The 25491-nt window shown below is 39.8% G+C and overlaps 1 protein-coding gene across 1 annotated transcript in view; it reads right to left on the bottom strand.

Moving 5' to 3' along the window:
- Nucleotides 1–17295, bottom strand: part of TENM2 (teneurin transmembrane protein 2) — a 1386931-nt gene extending 1369636 nt beyond the window's left edge. The window contains exon 1 of the mRNA XM_032158572.2: nucleotides 17235–17295. The gene's annotated coding sequence lies outside the window, so the exon portion shown is untranslated. The remainder of the gene's footprint in view (nucleotides 1–17234) is intronic.
- Nucleotides 17296–25491: the final 8196 nt, after the last annotated feature.

Here is a 25491-nt window from a genome sequence, read left to right as displayed (position 1 = left end):
GTTTTGATGTGTAGAAGTTGAAGTAATTGCCTATGTCAAATTTCAGTTATCCAGAAAAACAGCAACTCAAGAGGGAGGCCAGGCTGAAAAATAAAGGTTTCGGATGTAGATGGAATTGACTAGGTGGGCAAATACTTTCAGAGTTAGAGTTTAATTTTCCTGAAGCCTTAATTTATGGTAATCTTCCTTGTGTAGTACTCTTAACTAGCTAATTTTAGCTAAAATTATGGAGGATGTTATCTGCGAGGGCTCATATAAGGAATAAGGAATTGTGTCTTATCTCCACCATTAAATACTCCATGAAGTTAAGTAAACTTTTGATCTAAATTAAAAAAAAAAACTAGAAATAGTGACATTCTATATAAAATAGTAAAAACAATAGCTAAGAGCTATCAAGAACGTACAGTGTGTTAGCTGCTGAATAAAAATATTTATAGAAGGTGTTATGGGTTGATTTGTGTCCTTCCAAATTCATATGTTGAAGTCCTAACTCTCAGTACCTCATAATGTGATTGTGTTAGGAAATAGGGCCTTTAAAGAGATGATGACTGTAAAATAAGTGTATTAGGGTGGAGCCTCCTTCAGTATGACCATGTCCTTGAAAGTACAGGAGATTAGGATACAGATACACAGTCGGCGGGACTACCATGTGAAGACACTGGGAAAAGGTAGTTCTCTGCAAGCCAAAGAGAGAGGGAGGCCTCAGGAGAAAGCAAACCTGTCCACATGTTGATCTTGGACTTTTAGCCTCTGGAACGGTGAGAGAATAAATTTCTATTGCTTAAGGCACTCAGCTTAAATACTTTATTATGACAGCCCTACAAGACTAATACAAACTACTTAATCCTTCAACTATATCATAAAGCAGATATAATTATCCTGGTTTGTTTGTTTGTTTTTGAGACAGACTCTTGCTCTGTCACTAGGCTGGAGTGCAATGGTGCGCTCTCGGCTCACTGCAACCTCCACCTCCCGGGTTCACGCCATTCTCCTGCCTCAGCCTTCCCAGTAGCTGGGACTACAGGCGCGCTCCACCACACGCAGCTAATTTTTGTATTTTTAGTAGAGACGGGGTTTCACCATGTTGGCCAGGATGGTCTCAATCTCTTGACCTCATGAATCACCTGCCTCGGTCTCCCAAAGTGCTGGGATTACAGGCATGAGCCACTGCACCCGACCCATTATTCCGATTTTTAAGGAAAGAGGAACTTAAGACTGAGGAAAGTGAATTAATGTATCCGAAGATCACATGCTGGAAAAAGGTGACACCAGGATTCAAACTCATGTCTACCTCCAAAGCTCAACTCTGTACAACATAGGCAACTGCTACCCTAATTTTCTTGATACTATTAAGATGTTTACTGGATCCACTTATTATACTTTTAATTTTTAAAATATTAGTCAAAAGTTAAGGCCCGGCACGGTGACTCACGTTTGTAATCCCAGAACTTTGGGAGGCCAAGGCAGGCAGATCACGAGGTCAGGAGATTGAGACCATCCTGGCTAACACGGTGAAACCCTGTCTCTACTAAAAATACCAAAAATTAGCTGGGCATGGTGGCACGCGCCTGTTGTCCCAGCTACTCCGGAGGCTGAGGCAGGAGAATGGTGTGAACCTGGGAGGCGGAACTTGCAGTGAGCCGAGGTCGTGCCGTTGCACTCCAGCCTGGGTGACAGAGGGCGACACCGTCCCCCCCCCCCCAAAAAAAAAGTTAAAATATCTCTGTACAAAGCAATTACTCAGAAGAATATGGGTATGGGTTGTGGGTTGCAAACACCACTTGAATAGCAGCGAATAAACCTGAATCTTATTTTGAGATATAGTTTCTTTTAGATTGAAGTACTTTTTAAAAATAAATATAAGCTCTGGACAAGCAGAGTGTAAGATTGGAACCTCTTCCGATACTATCCGCTTACTAAGAAACATGTGCAGAGAGTGGAACAGAACAGAGGAGTTATAATTCTTTGACTGTACCTGGTAGCAAAGATTTGTGATATCATCATGTAAAATAATTGAAGAATAAAACCTCCCAAGAAGCTGATGTAGGAAAACAGGGCAAGCCAAAAGATAGGTGGAGAGCAGGCCATGAAGAACTGTTAACAACACAGAGCCACAAAAACAAGAAAGAAAATAAAAATGACTGGGAGAGAATGTTCAAGAGTCTTCGGAACCAAAAAATAAAGATGTTAATCTCATGATAAACATAACATGTGAGAGAAAAAGCAAGTAAAATCTCATTCCTCGGAACTGAAATGATTCAGTTGGGAGAAATAAATTTTTAAAGATTCAAAAGAAAAAGGACCAGAGAAATAAAGTGAAAGACAATCCAATACAACAATATATGACAAAGCGGGCAGAGAAATATGGTATTGACAAGACAGATTGATTGTCTACATCAGAGTGAGAGAAGCTGAGTGAGGGGAGATAGTTCCTTGTTTCCAAACAAGAGTGGTTTGAGGGAAGGGAGAAAGCAATTAAGGAAAAAACATCAAATAAAAATCAAGTGAAAAGTGAAAATTATTAGCAATTATGTGTTACTTGGGGGAAATGCTATCGCAATTAGGATTTAAGTCGGGCAGAAATACATAAAGAGATACCATTAGATTGTCAAAGAACTCCAACTGTACAATCAATAAATACAGGTGTTTAGTACATTCACATATTTTAGTGATTGAAGGCAATCAATAAACTGTAAAGACCCTTTCCAAAAGAATAAAGTCAAGATGTTTTCATTAAGACCAGCATTAGTTTTGCTAAACTCAGTTCCGAGTGGTGGCGAGAGCACTAAGTCACACAGAGATAGTGAGTTAAATCTCATATCTTACCTGCTTTTAGAGATTGTCCAGGTGGCCAGGTTATTTAACTTTTACTTTCGTAACTTTCGTGTTTTATTTATTTATTTATTTATTTTTTTTGAGAGGGAGTCTCCCTCTGTCGCCCAGGCTGGAGGGAAGTGGCGCTATCTGGGCTCACTGCAAGCTCTGCCCCCCGAGTTCACGCCATTCTCCTGCCTCAGCCTCCCGAGTAGCTGGGACTACAGGCTAATTTTTTTGTATTTTCAGTAGCGACAGAGTTTCACCGTGTTAGTCAGGATGGTCTCCATCTCCTGACCTCGTGATCTGCCCGCCTCAGCCTCCCGAAGTGCTGGGATTACAGGCGAGAGCCACCGCGCCCGGCCTCGTTTTCCTTTTTATTAAACAGGAATAAACCATCAGCCCTGCCTACTTCACAATGTTCCGGGAAAAAAAATGAGGCTTTTTATGAAATGCTGAGCCTATTTTTGCTTTGGGAAGGCAATCTGGTAAAATGGAAAGAAGCAAATCTGGTGCTCACCGTCTGCGTGACATGGAAGAATGACTTATTCCCTCTGACCCTCGGTTTCTTTATCTATAAAGTGAGAGCAATAATATCACAGCTGAGCATGGTGGCTCACACCTGTAATCCTGCACCTTTAGAGGCCGAGGAGGGAAGATTGCTTGAGCTCAGGAGTTCAAGACCAGCCTTGGTAACATACTGAGACCCCCACATCTGTACAAACATTTTTTAAAAAACATTAGCCAGGCATGGTGGCACACGGCTGTAGTCCCAGCTACTCAGGAAGCTGAGGTTGAAGGATCACCTGAGCCTGGGAAGTGGAGGCCGCAGTGAGCTGTAATTGTGTCACCGCACTCCAGCCTGGGTGACAGAGCAAGACCCTATCTCAAAATAATAATGATAAAAATACACATTTCACAAAGTGGTGTGAGGATTAAATGAGCTACACAATAACATAGCAGGCATTCATTAAAATGAATTACCCATCATGATTAAAAATCATTATCTGGCCAGGTGCAGTGGCTCACGCCTATAATCCGAGCATTTTGGGAGGCCGAGGCGGGCAGATCACGAGGTCAAGAGATTGAGACCATCCTGGCCAACATGGTGAAACTGTGTTTCTACTAAAAATACGAAAATTGGCTGGGCATGGTGGTGCATGCCTGTAATCCCAGCTGCTTGGGAGGCTGAGGCAGGAGAATCGCTTGAACCAGGGAGTTGGAGGTTGCAGTGAGCCGAGATCATGCCACTGCACTCCAGCCTGGTGACAGAACAAGACTCTGTCTCAAAAAAAAAAAAAAAAAAAAAAAATTATCTGTCACATAGTAAGTGTCCATTAAAAATGATCCCCTTTTCCTTAATTTCAACTATCACGATGACCATCATCATTCTCATTCTGTGGCTAAAGCTGATATGTTGCTATTTTTCAAAATGTCTGTGTAGTAATTGTAGGTCTTGTTTCTGTTATGTAGCATTTAAGCCTGGTTTCTAGTTTTCAAAACAATATTCTATGAGTTCCTCAATATCTTTTTAAAATAAATATTTTTTGCTGTTTTTCAGGGGGGTTGTTTGAAATAGCCAGGGAGACTTTCTGTTGATGACAAGTAAAAACTTTGATCTACACACAGCTCTGGTGTTAAACAAACTAGGTTTCTTCCAATCTTACCTTTGTTGCATGTATTCATTTATTCATTTACAGATTATTTAAAAGTGTCCACTAGGAATGAAACTTTCACTCATTCCCGTGGAGATTTCACCCAGTCCCGTGCTTTGGATACTATCTGTACACTAATGACATCATATTTATATCCCAAGCTCCAAACTCTCCCATGGACTCTAGAAGGCTCTGCTATCTAATTGCCAACCTAGGATCTCAGGTGGGAGTCTAATACGCATCTCAAATGTATCATGCCCCAAACTCAACATTAGATCTTTCCCCCAAAACATATTGTGTTGCAGTTGATGGTGCCTCCATCTTTCCACTTTCTTAGGCCAAAAACCTCAGGTCACCCCTGACTTGCCTAGCACACTCATGCCCCACATCAAACACCATGTTGTGAGCTTTACTTTCAGAATATATCCAGAAGCTCACTACTTTTTTTTTTTTTTTTTTTTTTTTGAGAAGGAGTCTTGCTCTGACGCCAGGCTGGAGTGCAGTGGCATGATCTCGGCTCACTGAAACCTCTGCCTCCCCGGTTCAAGTGATTCTTCTGCCTCAGCCTCCCGAGTAGCTGGAATTACAGGTGCGCACCACCACACCCAGCTAAATTGTGTATTTTTTAGTAGAGATGGGGTTTCACCATGTTGGCCTCGATCTCCTGACCTCATGATCCGCCTGCCTTGGCCTCCCAAAGTGCTGGGATTACAGGCGTGAGCCACCGTGCCCAGCCCAGCTCACTACTTCCTACCACCTTCACTGTTTCTCCACCTCATTTAAGTTGAATATGATTATGTGTGTCCGAATTCTTTCAATGCTTTCCAAACTTCCCACCTCCTGGTTCTGTTTTTGACCTCTTTAAGTGTCTTCTCAATATGGCAATGTGATCATCTTACAAAGAGGTAAATCAAGTCATGTCATCCTTTTTGTTCAAACTCTTCATTGGCTTCTCATCCCCCAAAGCCAGGGTCATATATTGGCCTATAAGGGCCTAGAAGGTCTTCTTCCCTCTCTTCCACCCACTGCTTATCTTATCGTATACCCTACTACTCTCCTCTAATTCATTCCTCCCCAGCCACACTGGCTTCCTTGCTATACTTGGACATGCCAGGTTCATTTCCACCTCATACCTACAAACTCGCTGTGCCCTCTGCCTGGGATGCTTTTCACTTTGATCTATCCTCATAGCTCCCCACTTTGCCTCCTTCCGCCAGGTCTTGGTTCCACTGTCACTTTCTCAGCAAGGACTTCCCTAGCCACTCTCTCCTTACCCCTTCCCTAGTGCCTTTCTCCATCTAACATTCTATACATTTTTACATTGTTTTTATCTTATTATTTGTCTTTCCCCACTACACTATCGTTTGCTTTTTTTTTTTTAGTGTTCAGCATATATTGGGCACTCAATAAATATTTGTTGAATAGATGTCATGAATCTACCAAGCTTTGGAAATATAATAATTAATAATATAAACAAATTTCCAATCCTCATGGAGCTTAAGTTCGAGGAGCAGGGGTACAGTAAACTAGTGATTATATTACAGGGATGCCTGTCTCCAACTCTGATGGTGAAAGAAAGGCTCCCTAGCAGTAAATGTATTGGCAAGTCACTAAATCACACTGAATTTCAGTTTCCTTGCCTGGAAACAGAAGACAACCAGTTTACCTCAAAGGATGACCATAAGAGTTAAAGGACCTGAAGTATATAAAATACCTGCTAGAGGAATTAGCGCTTTCAAGATACACAAAATGTGGGCCGGGCATGGTCACTCACGCCTGTAATCCCAGCACTTTGGGAGGCCGAGGCAGGTGGACAATGAGGTCAGGCGTTCGAGATCAGCCTGGTCAACATAGTGAAACCCCGTCTCTACTAAAAATACAAAAAATTAGCCAGGCATGGTGGCAGGCACCTGTAATCCCAGCTATTAGGGAGGCTGAGTCAGGAGAATCGCTGAACCTGGAAGGCAGAGGTTGCAGTGAGCTGAGATCCCGCCATTGCACTCCAACCTGGGCAACAGTGTGAGACTCAGTTTCAAAAAAAAAAAAGATACACAAAATGTGTTCGCCATCCTGCCTGAAGTGCTTTGATTGTGGGTCTTCCTCTAATCCTATCTGTGAAATGTTCCACCTTTCACTCTTGATGTTAAATTTTGAATGCAGTAAGCAGGAGAATTCTGTGGACTACTGTATGTCCAAGTAAACAACTACACTTCGTGGAATCTGTTGAAGAATCCCTGCTTGTATATTTCTCCTAATCATCTGATTACTGAAAACTAACCAAAATTAAAGCAAAATGGCCTAGTGGTTTACAAATTGACTATCTCACAAGTGTTATTAAAAAGATATTACTGGGGTGGAGCCAAGATGGCCGAATAGGAACAGCTCCGGTCTACAGCTCCCAGCCTGAGCGACACAGAAGATGAGTGATTTCTGCATTTCCGTTTGAGGTACTGGGTTCATCTCACTGGGGAGTGCCAAACAGTGGGTGCAGGACAGTCGTGAAGTGCACTGTGCGCGAGCCTAAGCAGGGTGAGGCATTGCCTCAATCGGGAAGCGCGGGGCTCAGGGAGTTCCCTTTCCTAGTCAAAGAAAGGGGTAACAGACGGCACCTGGAAAATCGGGTCAGTCCCACCCTAATACTGCGCTTTTCCAACAGGCCTGGAAAATGGCACATCAGGAGATTGTGTCCCGCACCTGGCTCGGAAGGTCCTATGCCCACGGAGTCTCACTGATTGCTAGCACAGCAGTCTGAGATCAAACTGCAAGGCGGCAGCGAGGCTGGGGGAGGGGCGCCCGCCATTGCCCAGGCTTGCTTAGGTAAACAAAGCAGCCAGGAAGCTCGAACTGGGTGGAGCCCACCACAGCTCAAGGAGGCCTGCCTGCCTCTGTAGGCTCCACCTCTGGGGGCAGGGCACAGACAAACAAAAATTCAGTAGGAACCTCTGCAGACTTAAATGTCCCTGTCTGACTGACAGCTTTGAAGAGAGTAGTGGTTCTCCCAGCACGCAGCTGGAGATCTGAGAACGGACAGACTGCCTCCTAAAGTGGGTCCCTGACCCCCGAGCAGCCTAACTGGGAGGCACCCCCCAGTAGGGACAGACTGACACCTCACTCGGCCGGGTACTCCTCTGAGACAAAACTTCCAGAGGAACTATCAGACAGCTGAATTTGTGGTCTCACAAAAATCCGCTGTTGTGCAGCCACCGCTGCTGACACCTAGCCAAACAGGGTCTGGAGTGGACCTCTAGTAAACTCCAACAGACCTGCAGCTGAGGGTCCTGTCTCGTAGAAGGAAAACTAACAAACAGAAAGGACATCCACACCAAAAACCCATCTGTACATCACCATCATCAAAGACCAAAAGTAGATAAAACCACAAAGATGGGGAAAAAACAGAGCAGAAAAACTGGAAATTCTAAAAAGCAGAGCACCTCTCCTCCTCCAAAGGAACGCAGTTCCTCATCAGCAGCGGAACAAAGCTGGACGGAGAATGACTTTGATGAGTTGAGAGAAGAAGGCTTCAGACGATCGAACTACTCCGAGCTACGGGAGGAAATTCAAAACAATAGCAAAGAAGTTAAAAACTTTGAAAAAAAATTAGACAAATGGATAACTAGAATAACCAATGGAGAGAAGGGCTTAAAAGAGCTGATGGAGCTGAAAGCCAAGTATTGAAAACTACGCGAAGATTGCAGAAGCCTCGGTAGCCAATGCGATCAACTGGAAGAAAGAGTATCAGTGATGGAAGATGAAATGAATGAAATGAAGCGAGAAGGGAAGTTTAGAGAAAAAAGAATAAAAAGAAATGAACAAAGCCTCCAAGAAATTTGGGACTATGTGAAAAGACCAAACCTACGTCTGATTGGTGTACCTGAAAATGACAGGGAGAATGGAACCCAGTTGGAAAACACTCTGCAAGATATTATCCAGGAGAACTTCCCCAATCTAGCAAGGCAGGCCAACATTCAGATTCAGGAAATACAGAGAACGCCACAAAGATACTCCTCGAGAAGAGCAACTCCAAGACATATAATTGTCAGATTCACCAAAGTTGAAATGAAGGAAAAAATGTTAAGGGCAGCCAGAGAGAAAGGTCGGGTTACCTACAAAGGGAAGCCCATCAAACTAACAGCTGATCTTTCGGCAGAAACTCTACAAGCCAGAAGAGAGTGGGGGCCGATATTCAACATTCTTAAAGAAAAGAATTTTCAACCCAGAATTTCATATCCAGCCAAACTAAGCTTCATAAGTGAAGGAGAAATAAAATACTTTACAGACAAGCAAATGCTGAGTGATTTTGTCACCAACAGGCCTGCCCTAAAAGAGCTCCTGAAGGAAGCACTAAACATGGAAAGGAACAAACGGTACCAGCCACTGCAAAAACATGCCAAATTGTAAAGACCATCAAGGCTAGGAAGAAACTGCATCAACTAACGAGCAAAATAACCAACTAACATCACAATGACAGGATCAAATTCACACATAACAATATTAACTTTAAATGTAAATGGGCTAAATGCTCCAATTAAAAGACACAGACTGGGAAACCAGATAAGGAGTCAAGACCCATCAGTATGCTGTATTCAGGAAACCCATCTCACGTGCAGAGACACACTTACCCTCAAAATAAAGGGATGGAGGAAAATCTATCAAGCAAATGGAAAACAAAAAAAGGCAGGGGTTGCAATCCTAGTCTCTAATAAAATAGACTTTAAACCAACAAAGATCAAAAGAGACAAAGAAGGCCATTGCATAATGGTAAAGGGATCAATTCAACAAGAAGAGCTAACTATCCTAAATATATATGCACCCAACACAGGAGCACCCAGATTTATAAAGCAAGTCCTGAGTGACCTACAAAGGGACTTAAACTCCCACACAATAATAATGGGAGATTTCAACACCCCACTGTCAACATTAGACAGATCAACGAGACAGAAAGTTAACAAGGATATCTAGGAATTGAACTCAGTTCTGCACAAAGTGGACCTAATAGACATCTACAGAACTCTCCACCCCAAATCAACAGAATATACATTTTTTTTCAGAACCACACCACACCTATTCCAAAATTGACCACATAGTTGGAAGTAAAGCTCTCCTCAGCAAATGTAAAAGAACAGAAATTATAACAAACTGTGTCTCAGACCACAGTGCAATCAAACTAGAACTCACGATTAAGAAACTCACTCAAAACCACTCAACTACATGGAAACTGAACAACCTGCTCCTGAATGACTATTGGGTACATAACGAAATGAAGGCAGAAATAAAGATGTTCTTTGAAACCAATGAGAACAAAGACACAACATACCAGAATCTCTGGGACACATTCAAAGCAGTGTGTAGAGGGAAATTTATAGCACTAAATGCCCACAAGAGAAAGCAGGAAAGATCCAAAATTGACACCCTAACATCACAATTAAAAGAACTAGAAAAGCAAGAGCAAACACATTCAAAAGCTAGCAGAAGGCTAGAAATAACTAAAATCAGAGCAGAACTGAAGGAAATAGAGACACAAAAAACCCTTCAAAAAATTAATGAATGCAGGAGCTGGTTTTTTTGAAAAGATCAACAAAATTGATAGACTGCTAGCAAGACTAATAAAGAAGAAAAGAGAGAAGAATCAAATAGATGCAATAAAAAATGAAAAAGGGGATATCACCACCGATCCCACAGAAATACAATCTACCATCAGAGAATACTACAAACACCTCTATGCAAATAAACTAGAAAATCTAGAAGAAATGGATAAATTCCTCGACAAATACACCTTCCCAAGACCAAACCAGGAAGAAGTTGAATCTCTGAATAGACCAATAACAGGCTCTGAAATTGTGGCAATAATCAATAGCTTACCAACCAAAAAGAGTCCAGGACCTGATGGATTCACAGCCGAATTCTACCAGAGGTACAAGGAGGAACTGGTACCATTCCCTCTGAAACTATTCCAATCGATAGAAAAAGAGGGAATCCTCCCTAACACATTTTATGAGGCCAGCATCGTCCTGATACCAAAGCCTGGCAGAGACATAACCAAAAAAGAGAATTTCAGACCAATATCCTTGATGAACATTGATGCAAAAATCCTCAATAAAATACTGGCAAACCGAATCCAGCAGCACATCAAAAAGCTTATCCACCATGATCAAGTGGGCTTCATCCCTGGGATGCAAGGCTGGTTCAACATACGCAAATCAATAAATGTAATCCAGCATATAAACAGAGCCAAAGACAAAAACCACATGATTATCTCAACAGATGCAGAAAAGGCCTTTGACAAAAATTCAACAACCCTTCATGCTAAAAACTCTCAATAAATTAGGTATTGATGGGACGTATCTCAAAATAATAAGAGCTATCCATGATAAACCCACAGCCAATATCATACTGAATGGGCAAAAACTGGAAGCATTCCCTCTGAAAACTGGCACAAGACAGGGATGCCCTCTCTCACCACTCCTATTCAACATAGTGCTGGAAGTTCTGGCCAGGGCAATCAGGCAGGAGAAGGAAATAAAGGGTATTCAATTAGGAAAAGAGGAAGTCAAATTGTCCCTGTTTGCAGATGACATGATTGTATATCTAGAAAACCCCATCGTCTAATAAAGAAGGGGAGAAAATTTTGGCCACCTACTCATCAGACAAAGGACTAATATCCAGAATCTACAATGAACTCAAACAAATTTACAAGAAAAAAACAAACAACCCCATCAAAAAGTGGCCGAAGGACATGAACAGACACTTCTCAAAAGAAGACATTTATGCAGCCAAAAAACACATGAAAAAATGCTCATCGTCACTAGCCATCAGAGAAATGCAAATCAAAACCACAATGAGATACCATCTCACACCAGTTAGAATGGCCATCATTAAAAAGTCAGGAAACAACAGGTGCTGGAGAGGATGTGGAGAAATAGGAACACTTTTACACTGTTGGTGGGACTGTCAACTAGTTCAACCATTGTGGAAGTCAGTGTGGCGATTCCTCAGGGATCTAGAACTAGAAATACCATTTGACCCAGCCATCCCATTACTGGGTATATACCCAAAGGACTATAAATCATGCTGCTATAAAGACACATGCACACATATGTTTATTGCGGCACTGTTCACAATAGCAGAGTTGGAACCAACCCAAATGTCCAACAACGATTAGACTGGATTAAGAAAATGTGGCACATATACACTATGGAATACTATGCAGCCATAAAAAATGATGAGTTTATGTCCTTTGTAGGGACATGGATGAAACTGGAAAACATCATTCTCAGTAAACTATCGCAAGGACAAAAAACCACACACCGCATGTTCTCACTCATAGGTGGGAATCGAACAATGAGAACTCATGAACACAGGAAGGAGAACATCACACTCGGGGGACTGTTGTGGGGTGGGGGGAGGGGGAGGGACAGCATTAGGAGATATACCTAATGCTAAAAGATGAGTTAATGGGTGCAGCAAAACAACATGGCACATGGATACATATGTAACAAACCTGCACATTGTGCACATGTACCCTAAAACCTAAAGTATAATAATAAAAAAAATTAAAAAATAAAAAAAAGGATATTACTAGGATCCTCTCACCTCTTTAAAACTCTCAATTGCAGTGGGCTTTAAAAAATACCTTCTGGGGCACTGTTAGTAGAGGCCAGTGGCCATCTAACTTTTGGAATTACTATTAGCTTTGCACTCAGATGACATCGAAATCCAGGAAGCCCAGCCGAGGTGTGGTTATTGCTGATACCTAGATATGTTTTTCTCCTCTGCTGTATATAGATCCTCAGAAAAGGTTAGAGCTAAGTTTTCCATGCTTCCTGATGCCACAAGTGTTATTTGCACACATACACACACACACCCTTTTAGTAAATGGAATACACACACATGCTACATCTATCTATCTATTATAACTGGATTATGATATATAAGTACAATAATAAACATATAAATATGTGATAATGTCTTGACCAAGTAAGTCATTTTGTGCTAGCTTAAACATGTATAATTGTAAATTTAAGTGCTCTTCCTATATTACTTACATAGTATATATTGACTGTTTATGATCAAAATATGAATATGTACCTTTAGTCGTCTATAAATACCTGCTTGGAATTTTTTATGATGAGACATTAAACATTTTATGATAAAAGACATAAAAATGTATTATGGCACAATTTCCCATGGAAAACTTCCCAAGAATAAGAACAGTGAAGTTGCAAGTTAGTATTCCCTCGAAATGCTTCCTTACTAGCCACCTTCTTCTCCTTCTACAATTCACGTTTACCCTTAAGGAGGCAACTCAGTACTGTTTCTGTTTCTCAAACAGCATTAAGGTAATCTTACTTCAATTTGAAAAAGAGTTATCGAGTGTTTTTATGAATAGCCAATAAATTGAGAATAAAAAGAATAGGAAACATCTGTCCCCGAGGAAGCTGATCAACTAGGATACCCTAAACTATTATTCACACCAGGTAAAATTAAAAGCCGTAAGAAATATGCACGATTATGAAGAACAAAATGTGAAAACACAGTCAAAATTCAGTGAGGCACATATGCAACATATTGATGTAATTTAATTAGGAAAAATTTTCATTTAATTATATTTATGTATACTTTTTTTTTTTTTTTTGAGATGGAGTCTTGCACTGTCACCCAGGCTGGAGTGCAGTGGCATGATCTCTGCTCACTGCAGCCTCCGCCTCCGGGGTTCAAGTGGTTCTCTTGCATCAGCCTCTTGGGTGCCTGGGACTACAGGCCTGTGCCACCATGCCCAGCTTTTGTTTTTTTCTTTTTTTGTATTTTTAGTAGAGACGAGATTTCACTGTGTTAGCCAGGATGGTCTTGATCTCTTGACCTCATGATCCACCCGCCTCAGCCTTCCAAAATGCTGGGATTACAGGCGTGAGCCACTGCACCCAGCCTCATGTATGCTTTTTAAATGCCTTGTGGACCAAAGCATTACACTCAGACCTACGCATCTAATTTTTGGAAAGTTCTAGAGTCAACTATAGCATTGTAATGTTAGAATCCAATGTGGGACCCTTTGAAATGGATGAAATGAAGAAGAGTAGAACTCTAGACCCTTCTTGAGGTAAAACAGATGGTATCCACTCACAGAGCAGGAAAAACTTAAGCTTTCTCTTCACATGTTTGACAAGTGACAGAAACACTGAATAAAATCCTATGAAACAATTTTCACTTGGGGCTTCTTTTTACTTCTAGAAGTAGAGACTATTTTGTTAATGCTTCATTTTTAGATCTATGAGGCTAATTTTCAGAAATTTCATTCTGTCACAATAGCCCAATATATGTTTAGGGCCACGGTCTTCTGCAAAAAGTATTATGTAGAAAACAAAATCCATTAAGGTGAGGAAACTAACAAACAGTCTCATGCTTGGGGACAAGAATAATTTATTTGTGGATGTGGGACAATGAGTTATTTGGTCCTTCTTCACAAATGAGATAACTGTCAAATCCCATCATATCCCACTACATGAATTATATATAACAACATTTGGTGAAATATGAAATTCTAAAAATACACTGAAATGCTAGAGTCATCTTAATGGTTTATTATGATAGGTGTTCCTGGTTTTGAAATATCTTCTTTCATAGAAGACAAATGGGGGCGACATTATTGTAGAAAGTCCACATCTTTTAAAAAGATGGATTAAAAGCTCTTTGAGACAGCTGTGCTGTTTTATTAGACGAACAACATTTTCTTTCTAAATAGTTCTTGAGGGCAATTTCATGGTCTAATCAGGGGGTGCTTTGCGCGCCATTCAAAACTGAAGAAAAGAAAACGTTGCGTAGGAGAGGATGGAGACCTAATTGTTTTTGTTGTGACTGTCAACATGTGAATAACGACAATTTTAAAAGTCAGACTTAAAGGAATGATGCTATATTTTCATATCCAAAAAACATATCCTTTCTGTAGCACTGCTTCATTGTGATTAAGACCTGGGCTTTGGAGTCAGAGAAAACTAGATTTGAGCACCTTCTCTGTTCTGTAATAGCATGTGACCTTGGTCAAGTTCATCATACTCTTATAGCATCCGTGTCTTGTTCTGTGAAATGGGGAAAGTAATTTGTAACTCTCTTGGTGGTTGTAAGAATTAAATGAGATAATACAAGTAATGGACTTACCAAAGTGACTGTGGCTTGGAGAGGTGAACAAATCTGCCCTTTTGGAGACTATACAGCTTAGTAGATAAGGCCCACAAGCTCTGATATTACAGCCTCAAGATCTATTCTCTTACTTTCTGTGTAATTGTGACAGATTGACTCTATCTCTCTGAACATCAGTTGATGTATGTAAAAAATAAAGATGATATAAGAAGCCACCTCTAAAATTGCTTAATACAGTGTTTGGCACATAAACATAGTAACAGCTAACAGTGACAGGAATAGATGTAACCTAAGATAATAATACAATTAATATATGCATAATATAATATTCACAACTTCCAAGCTTTCTTTCTATCTTAAGGGTCTTTTGGTTTTGTTCTTTGTCTATTTTCATATTGCTGAAGTGCCTCTGGGGAAAAATCCTAAATATATAACAGATCCACAAGGGCACTGTGGAACATGTGCACTGCACCTGTCAGCATGTCACTCATAATCATTTTTCTCTGCTCAAATGTGCACACCTGGGGAAGGTTGAAAACTCAGTCTCCTACATTATCCCCCATTACAGTTGGGTAGGGAACATCTGGCCAATTAATTTTCAGTAGTCTAGGAGGTTGGATCACCAATTACAGCATTCAAGGGTTCTTATTTTCATTACTTTCCTATCGTCGGCACACACTACACTCGGGTAGCTGCTTGCTGTGAGAGCTTGCATTGCTAACATTCCAGAGAAGCATATAAAAGACCACAAATCATACAAGGCAGAACTGTAATTGGATATGATATTCTCTTCAGGTTTCTCTTACAAATATCCAAAGTGCCTATACGTGAGCCAAGTTACCCAATTTATGAATTTAAATATTATGCCCAAGACAGAAATGCATTTCCATCAGAAAACACTGGGATTAACCATAAGGTCAGGCAATAGTTTCTCAAAACATTCTCATTCTTCTTTTTCCTAATAAAGAAAAACAAACGTAGTTTTCAAGATAAGTATTAAGAATCCCTGAAATTTATCCTGAAGAGGGTGGATCATTCTTAAATAATAAATTACCCCTTCCTAATACGAACAAAGAATGACTCTCTATTAGAATAATACTAAGTGTCTCGGTTTGGGTCCATCATGAAAGCAGAAATTTAGGGGTAGGAGATGTTGATGTAACCTGCTTCTCTCTTAGGACTCTGTGTTTCATGTAACTACCATTTGTCTAATAAATACAGGTCTCTGACAGTTCTATGGTGAACTCAGCAGGGTCCAAGCTATTATTTAAGGCTTTTTAAAGAATAAATATCAAATAATCTGAAAAGGCATCTTAAAGGGTGAAAGTGCAGCCATTTTTTTTTTATGGATCCTAGCTGCAGGGAGTCGAATGAGAATTTTCTTCCTTTGGAACACAGACTTCCACTCTGGCTGATGGAGAATCTGCACTTCAACAGTGCTCGTGTGCAGAGCTTCACCATGCCCATTCAACACCTGTAATCACACTACAACAGACAGGAAGCATGGGTGCTGGAATAGCAGACGAAAATTTGATAATTACAATTTTGTGATGAAGTATATACCTACATATACATGTGTAGGTTGTATGTTATATGCATGTGTTTATACACATATATACAGCTTTAGAGTAGATCAAAATGTGCATCAGCCTCCTGAATTTTTTTACTTGAACTATTTCTCCCCCACCAAATATCGGTAGGACTGAAGAACGTTACCTCCTTTGTCAATAAATGGCTGTATGAATCAAGCTAGACCAGTCAGATCTGGGAATTGGGGATTTCCATCTAAATAACAATAGGAAATAAAAGGGTAAGTGCTGAGTCATTCTGATGGCTGATGCCTCAGGGGATTCTCTACTGGTTTCTGTTTTCTAGATTTCAGAGCTGCATTAATTCTTACCTTTTTGTGAGGCCTGATTACTCAGCCATTCATGTGATTGTGAGGATAGCCAATATGTATTAAATTTATTCTTTTGGTTTTCTGCTTTCCTTAGTATTTTTCTCTATTACATGCAACCAATGGTTTTCTGATTCATGATGTATATACCTTCATATGGTTCCTGCAAGCACTCATTTTGCAAAATTGGACACAGAATATCCACCTTCTCTTCCCCCGACAAGAAAGCAGACTATTTACTTTGGATGAAACTTTTAAAACGTCTTTGTGAGTTAAAATCACCATTTAGGTACATTAATGAAGCACTCCCCCTTTAAGATCAATAACAGTGACTTTAATATGTATTTTTTTAACTTTTCTGCAGACTAAAATTTTTTTAAAAATTAACTTCATTGGTTTTGAAACATGACTCTTTTCTCAGCACTTGGACAGAACTTGACTATATGCAAATAGGTTAGTTTCTGTATTTGGACGTTGGTAGCAATATTTTTCCAAGTTCTAAATCATCCGCCTAGCATGTTAAATTATAGTGCCTCTGTTCTTGTCTGACAGATTCCAACCTTTTGATTCTCTGCCTTCTTTCTTTGCTACAGTAAATTGATCCTTTAAAACATCCAGGTGCAAATGAATTAATGGTCCTTCTATTGTGAGTGAGAGTGATGGAGTTTCCTCCTCCCTCCTTCTCCACACTGAAGTCCTTTCCCCTTCTGAGAAACCCACATATCAATTAAACTCACCTGCTAATTAAAAGCTTGTTTGGAAAAATCCTTGCTAGTTAGAAGCAAAGGGATGTGTAAAGGTGTCTAAAAATAGAGGCTTTGAATGTCAATTACTTCCTTCCTCCTCAGTTCCTGGTTCCTTCAGTTGAATTGGCTGGAAAGAGCAAGGGGAGGGGGGAGAAAAGAAAGAAAAAATAGTAAGTATCTTTTCACGTACATTTCCCTGAGAGTGTATCATTGGTTTAGTAACTTCAGCTCTTTGTCAGCAACATCAGGATACATAGTTTTTATTCATGAGAGGAAACACCATTTCTCACCCCTTCTTATACAGCCACACTGATTTTCTGTATAAAGGCAATAGAAACCACAGTTCTCACTCGTTGACTGTCAACAATCAAGCCAGAGCTTTTGCGAGCAGGAATATCAGAGGAATGAAAGTGAATGTGGAAATGATGCCCTGTTCTTGTTTTTATAATGACACCGCCTGCTCTTAGATCCTCAACCACTACTCATTCCTGTCTGCTTTTCCTGAGAAATAGGTCCTAAGGGCAGATTTATAACAATACTAGATTGTCTTCTCTTTCTTTTCTATCACAGACTTAAAAGCTATGTTGTTCTGAAGTAACATGCTAAGTATCAAACTATATAAAATAAAAGAGAGTCACAAAAATAGAACTCAGGAGACTGGGAAAGTCACAAATTATGAACAAAGACCCCCTTTTTTAATATGCCAGATGATAAGAACAAATTAAATTACAATTTGCCTTGGAAAAATGACAGCTAATTTATTCATTTATTCATTCATTCAATGTATTTTTATTAAGGGTCCCTTATTGGGTAGTCATTGGGTTAAGAGGTAGAGTTGGAACTGTCCCAACTAGTCCCAGTCCTCAGGGAGTTGATTGATAGTCTATAAAAGAAGTTGAGAATAAATAGAGAAATTACAATGGCATGTGATAGTGCTGGTAATAGGAAAAACACAAGCAACTAACCAGATACGGGAGGTCAAAAAAGAGTTTTAGAGGTAAAGTTTAGTTGAGGTCTGAAAGTTGAAGACAAATTACCTAGGAGGGAGGGTAAGAAGACAGAAAAGACATCCCAGTGTTGAATGGGAACCATGAAACAGACCGTGGTACTTTTGGGGAACTGTTCATAGTTCTGACCTGGAGAACAGAGAGTGAAGGAAAAGGCCAGCAAAAGATCAAAATACAACAGCATTTTAAACTGCCTTCCGCAATAATTGAAAAATAGTTTTATTTTTTCTTATAGGACGTATAGCTGAAAATGGAAAAGGACAAAGGTTATACATTTCAGGACTTTCTGTATGATGTGCAAAAACAAAATAGGGCATACTTAGGTGACTGTGAAAATAAATTCTTTAGAAAAAATTGTGGATTTAACTGACTTCATATAATTTAAGTCCAAAATAGATATATGCCATAGAGAATTAAATCATATGCTTAAGGTATAAGGCATGACACAGAATAAAGATAATGTAGTGATTAATATATTAAAGCCCTAAAAAAAAAAAACAAAAAACTCTTTTTGGGAAAAAAACGGTTTCCCAATATATTTATCAAAAATAGGACACAGAGTTTCTTTTTTTAAAGGAGATACATTCACAAAATAGAATATTGTATATCAGTCAGATTAGAGCTAACATATTAATCTTGCTCAATTCGGTTTGAGAATTATTGAGTATCTACTATGCATGAAGCATTTTACTAGGTTGTAGGGCTATCGCAATTGATAAATAATGCTGACATGTTGTAAAGTTGAAATACTAGCAAGGACCATAGATTTTTGTTTTGTTTTGTTTTGTTTTGTTTTTGTTTTTTGAGATGGAGACTCGTTCTGTCACCCAGGCTGTAGTGCAGTGGTGCCATCTCGCCTCACTGCAAACTCCGCCTCCCGGATTCAAGTGATTCTCCTGCCTCAGCCTCCCGAATATCTGGAATTACAGGAGCTGGTCACTACACCTGGCTAATTTTTGTATTTTTAGTAGAGATGGGGTTTCACCATATTGGCCAGGCTGGTCTCAAACCCCTAACCTCAGGTGATTTGCCCACTTCGGCCGCCCAAAGCGCTGAGATTACAGGCGTGGGCCACCTGGCACAGACAGATTTTATTTATTAATTTATTTATTTGGAAACGGAGTCTCGCTTTGTCACCAGGCTGGAGTGCAGTGGCACGATCTTGGCTTACTGCAACCTCTGCCTCCCAGGTTCAAGCTATTCTCTTGCCTCAGTCTCCTGAGTAGCTGCAACTACAGGTGCCCACCACCACGCCCAGCTAATTTTTGTATTTTAGTGGAAACGGGGGTTTCACCATGTTGTCCAGGCTAGTCTCAAACTCCTGACCTCAAATGATCTGCCTGCCACGGCCTCCCAAAGTGCTGGGATTACAGGCATGAGCCACCACACCTGGCCCAGATTATTTTTTTAAAACCCTCAATAACTGCTCAGTGTTACAGTATATTTATTTCCTTTATTCTTTAACCTAGAATTTAAGAAGAATTTTATTCGTCATAGCTGTATCCCTGGTGCCTAAAACAGTGCATGTCACAATGATTGAGTTAATTGTAGATGTATCTTAATGAGTTAAATGTATAAGATGTATCTTAACAAGTAGAATCTGGATATGAGGGCTTAAGCTCTAGTTTCAATGTAGCTCTATGGCTCACAGCACTCTTAATGTTTTTTCTGTGTCATGTTTTTGTTTGAGTCTTCCAGAAACTGTTCTAGCTGTGGCATCCAATGTTCTTAGATAATTTATATAGCTCTGAATTAATCCTCCAAGTTGCAAATCACCCTCCAATGACTTCTTATTGCAATTAAAATAAAGTTTCCTTTTTTTTTTTTTTTACCAAAACCAATCCCCCTGCCTATATATACTTCCTCTCCACATTCATCTCACATTTTCTATGCTCTAGTTACATTGGCTTGCTTTCTGTTCTTCAACATACCAAACTTGTTTTTATTTGATGGCCTTTGCCCTTGTTTTCTCTGCCCAGAATGCTCTTCCCCCAGAATTTTGCATGGCTCATTCTTTCTTATCATAAAGGTGTCAGATTGAATGTCACATCTTCAATGAGGCTTTCTCTAACCACCCTTTTTAAAATGGCCACATTCACCCATCAATTTTATTCTATCTTGTCACCTTGCTTTATATTTCTCATAGCAGTTCATATTATTTGAAATTTTCCTATTGTTTGTGTCTCTCCCTCTACCCACCCCAACTAGCCTGTAACTTCCATATATAAAAGAAAATTATATTGTTCATCACTAAAGGCGTGCCTTGTATACTCTCCACCCCACCGCCAGCCCCAGTGAGACAGTAAACAGGTGCAGCGCCCATATTCCACAGTGCCCTTGTGTATCTGTTATATATTTTGGATTTTTCCCCTTAGGCATTTCAGAAGTATGAAAATAGACAAGCAATAAAGCCAAAAGACCCTTGAAATAGAAAAAAAGGTTGTAAGTTGTACTATTGTATTATGTCTCTATTAAATGTATTATTACTTGAGGTTATAACTATGCCTGTCATAGTTGGCTCTTGTTATTCTTGTTATAATCCTGTGGTGGTACAGTACTATGAAATTTATGTATCATGATTAAGCTTCCCAAAGTTAGAGGTGTGTGTTTATATCACCTATACTCTTTTTTTTTTTTTTTTTTTTTTGAGACAGGGACTTGCTCTGTCGCCCAGGCCAGAGTGCAGTGGCGCAATCTCGGCTCACTGCAAGCGCCGCCTCCCGGGTTCACGCCATTCTCCTGCCTCAGCCTCCCGAGTAGCTGGGACTACAGGCGCCCACCACCACACCTGGCTAATTTTTTGTATTTTTAGTAGAGACGGGGTTTCACCGTGTTAGCCAGGATGGTCTCGATTTCCTGACCTCGTGATCTGCCCACCTCAACCTCCAAAGTGCTGGGATTACAGGCATGAGCCACCGCACCGGGCCTATCACCTCTACTTTTTAGATGAGTGTCATTGTGGTTTTGATTTGCATTTTCCTGATGGTTAATGATGTTGAGCATTTGTTTATATACTTGCAGCCATTTGTATTCTTCCTTAAGAAATATCTATTCAGGTTCTTTCCCTGTTTTTTAATTGGGTTGTTTTCTTGCTATTGAGTTGAGTTTTGTATATATTTTGGATGTTAACTTCTTATTAGATGTATGGTTTGTGCATATTTTCCCCCATTGCATAGATTGTCTCTTCACTCTGTTGTTTTCTTTGCTGCTCAGAGGCTTTTTAGTTTGGTGAAATCCCATTTGTCTCTTTTCGCTTTTGTTGCCCATGCTTTCGAGGTCATATAAAAAAAAAAAAAAAATCATTGTCAAAAACAAGGTTAAGAGGTGTTTCCCCTATGTTTTCTTCCAAAAGTAAGTTTTTTTGTTTTTTTTCTTTTGAGACGGAGTTTCACTCTATCGCCCAGGCTGGAGTGCAGTGGAGTGATCTCGGCTCACTGCCAGCTCCACCTCCCGGGTTCACACCATTCTCCTGCCTCAGCCTCCCGAATAGCTGGGACTACAGGCGCCCACCACTACGCCCAGCAATTTTTTTTGTATTTTTAGTAGAGGCGGGGTTTCACCGTGTTAGCCAGGATGTTCTCGATCTCCTGACCTTGTGATCCGCCCGCCTTGGCCTCCCAAAGTGCTGGGATTACAGGCGTGAGCCACCGCACCCGGCTTTTCCAAAAGTTTTATAGTTTCAGATCTTATGTTTAAATATTTAATCCTGAGTTGATTTTTGTATATGGTATGAGATATGGATTCAATTTTATTCTTCGGTATGTGGATGTCCGCTTTTCCCAGTATCATTTATTGAAGAGACTATCCTTTCTTCATTGTGTGTTCTTGGCACCTGTGTCAAATATTAATTGACTATAAATGTGTCAATTTATTTCTGTCCTCTCTATTCTGTTCCACTGGTCTATATCTTTATTTTTATGGCACTGCTATGCTGTTTTGACATAATCTTATGTATAAAAAATGCTAATGACTCCACCCAAAAAACTGTTAGAACTAATAAATGAATTCAATAATGTTTTGCATGGCACAAAATCAACATACAACATCAGTAGCATTTTTATATATTAACAACAAACTTTCCAAAAAAGAAATCAAGAAAACAATCTCATATGCAATTTTATGCCTGCGTAAATAAATTTTATATATATGAAGAAAACTTCAGAATAAATTCAACTAAAGAAGTAAAACATTCACGTACTCACTGATGAAAGAAGTGGAAGAAAACAACAAGTAATTGGGAAGATATTCCATGTTTATGAATATGCATAAATAACATTTTTGAAATGTTCATACTACCCAAAGTGATATAACAGATTTAATGTATTCCCTATAAAATTTTCAATGACATTTTCACAGAAATAGAAAAATGAATTATAAAATTCATGTGGAACCACAGAAGGCCCCAAACAGCCAAAGCAATCTTGATCAAAAACAACAAAGCTGGAGGTATCACACAAACTCCTATCAAAATATAACCGTACTATGAAGCTATAGTAATCTGAACAGCATGGTACTGGCTCACTTAAGTTGAGAAAAACACACACATTGCTATCTATAACAAAAAATTAAGGGCAATCGTTATAATATTGCAACCTATCCGATTTTTACTGGTATAGCTATAAATTGTAATTTCAGGTTTATCTAAGTTGTATTCTAGTGTATTAACTTACATTTGGTGGTATTCCATAGTTTTAGGAAGCAATAAATAAGGCAGATTTAGTTATAAAACTTATATATGATATTGTTTTCACCTTTTCTTCTACCCGTTTCATTCATGTGGTATAGCTCTAAAAGGGCCACATCAGGCTATGTGCAATGCTTAAAAATGAAATGCAAACTTCTTTCATCCCTTGCTACATTAATTCTTTATTCTCTTTGAAAAACAGAATTCACCTTTTTTCTCTTGTATGGTAAGAACGTTTCTGTTTTTGCAGAAATCTGTAATGTTTTCTTACCCTTGAAGCCTGTATATGGAAGACCAACAAGAGCAGGTTTGATTTTGTTTTGTTATTTGTACATTATTCAGTATAAAACTTTTTTTTAATCCACCGTCAGGTAGAGTCCCAGAGATCTGAATTACGTGCTAACTACTCTGGTTAATTAGAGTGCTATTTAATTTTTGTAATTCAGCTTGAGACTGAATAGTGCAAAATCCATTTGACCTGTGTCTTATAGTCATCTGCTTACCACAAGTCTCAGACCTTTTAATGATGAACTGCTCTGACTGATAATCACCTTTGGGCCTCCTGTTCCTTCTCTTTACAAATTAAAAAAGAAGCCAGCAAAAACATCCTGGTGCAAGGTGCACAGGCAATGCAGTGAGGTTGTAAGAGTAGAAAACTAACAGCAATTCTGAATACTGATGACTAGAAAATGCAGCAGAACCATCTCCAGCCCTCCTCTACTCTTTATGGACACAGAATTAAGAAAAAAAAAAAAAGGGACAAAGAAGAGACACACTGAGCTGAGGGGAGAGCAACAGCAGGGAATGTGCTGAAGATGTAAATGTGGGCTGGGCGTGGTTCCTGTAATCCCAGCACTTTGGGAGGCTGAGGTGGGCAGATCACTTTTGGTCAGGAGTTCGGTGAACATCCTTAGGAGAGACGGTGAAACCCTGTCAGTACTAAAAATACAAAAATTAGCCAGGCGTGGTGGCAGGTGCCTGTAATCCAAGCTACTCAGGAGGCTGAGGAACAAGAATCGCTTGAACCAGAGAGGCAGAAGTTGTAGTGAGCCATGATCATGCCACTGCACTCCAGCCTGGGCAACAGAGCAAGGGTCCATCTCAAACAAAAGAAAGAAAAGAAAAGAAAAAAGAAAAGAAGAAAAGAAAAGAAGGAGGGAAGGAGGGAGGAAGGAAGGAAGGAAAGAAAGAAAGAATATTTTGTGATTCAGGCAGAGTTGCAAGGACTTCAGATTGGGACATCAGGAAAGAAGTGTTCTCTGAAGATATGAGATTAAAACAAAGCAGTTATTCCTAAGAACGAGCCCATCACAAAAGCAGGAATGAGCTTGATATATTCAAGGAAAGGAAAGTCGAGGTGATAGGAGCCGAGTGGGAGAAGTTAAGATAAAAGTTTATGCAGCTGAATAAATAGGATTTTTAAAGTTGGATAAGCATTTGGATTTTAAGCAAATTCTTTTATGAAAGCAAATGATGTGTTTGGAATTAAGTTTTAAACAGAAAGCTCTGGTTCCTGCATGGTCAATGGGTTGTAGAAAGCAAGGAGACACATAGATAGACCAGTTTATAATTTTTTACTTTGGCCCAAGTAAGGATGATGGACCCAGGGTAGGAGCAGTAGAGATAGAGAGCAGAAGCAAGATTTGGGAGATTTGGGAGGTAACATTGACAGTTCTTAGTAATAACCTTGATATGGAGGTTGGGAGAAAGAGACAAATAAAGGAAAAATCCCAGATCTTGGTTCTAGCAGTTAAGTGATATGGTGCCATTTATAAGATGGAGGAACTCAGAGAAGATCAGGTGAGTAGAGGAAAAGTATGGCTAAGATGCTATTACCAAGTTGCCTATCACAACATCAACGTGGATATGTCAGATTGGAGGAAAGTGATGTGACCCTGGAGTTTGAAATAAGTTCAACCAAAAGAGGTGATACTGTTGTTGTTCTAAGGCATGGAATTAGAAGAGTATGTAGATAGAAGTCTCCTTAGGTAAGCAGAGCAGAAGACACCAGGGAGAGTGAGAAGGGGAATGCATATGGCTGGAGGAAAACCGGGATGTGACATGCACCTCAAGAAAAGGAAGAATTTCAAGAAGCAGGAAGTGCTCCCACTGTGAGAAACGCTGCTGACCGCTCAATGAAGGCAATGGGTTTGCAGTTCATCTCCCCAAGTTGATGTGCTTTTCCCTTTCATAGTACATAGAAAACATTACTGGACTGAGAACCAAAGAACCTGATTTCAGAAAGACAAGAGACATTTAACTTCATTATTATCAACTTCTGTGTTGGTAGTAATGGCCTCTTTTCCTTCCAAATCAATCAAGATTTACATCTTTAGTCTATGTTCTAGAGAGGCGGGAAAGAGGGTCTTCAGCTTCCCATGACCATAAATACCTTGAATTGAGATCTGCTTATAAAGATGGTTCATTTAAGTACTGGAATCCAACCTACATGTGTGCCCAGAATGTGATGAATGAGGCTGAAGCTGACAGCCTGATAATGGAGAACAAAATCAAAGCAGCCCTCAGACCACTGGGCAGCAGGAGAGAGGACTTAGAG

The sequence above is a fragment of the Hylobates moloch genome, unplaced genomic scaffold (assembly GCF_009828535.3).
Source record: "Hylobates moloch isolate HMO894 unplaced genomic scaffold, HMol_V3 SCAFFOLD_6, whole genome shotgun sequence".
NCBI classification, from domain to species: Eukaryota; Metazoa; Chordata; class Mammalia; order Primates; family Hylobatidae; genus Hylobates; species Hylobates moloch.
This window is presented reverse-complemented; position numbering and strand designations above follow the sequence as displayed.